This window comes from Gouania willdenowi, unplaced genomic scaffold (assembly GCF_900634775.1).
Source record: "Gouania willdenowi unplaced genomic scaffold, fGouWil2.1 scaffold_3_arrow_ctg1, whole genome shotgun sequence".
Classification (NCBI taxonomy): Eukaryota; Metazoa; Chordata; class Actinopteri; order Blenniiformes; family Gobiesocidae; genus Gouania; species Gouania willdenowi.
The window spans coordinates 798510-798746 of record NW_021145162.1 but is presented as its reverse complement, the minus strand read 5'-3'; positions in this window follow the sequence as shown (position 1 = coordinate 798746).

Sequence of the window (237 nt, the reverse complement as noted above, 5' to 3'; positions counted from 1 at the left end):
AGTTTTGGTTAGCTTAGCACGTAGCCACCAGTCTCATATGTTTAGGTTAGCTTAGTGTAACGCTGCTTTAGGCTAGTTAAGGGACTGACTGTGATAGGCTAAACAATAAGTATTATCGCCAAACAGAAAGATTCATCTCAGCTAGAGTCTGTGTGTAAATAAACCAGGCAACATCACAAGTGTTTGCAAACAAGTATATATTAGAAATTCTAAAGTTATACACAAATATATATATAT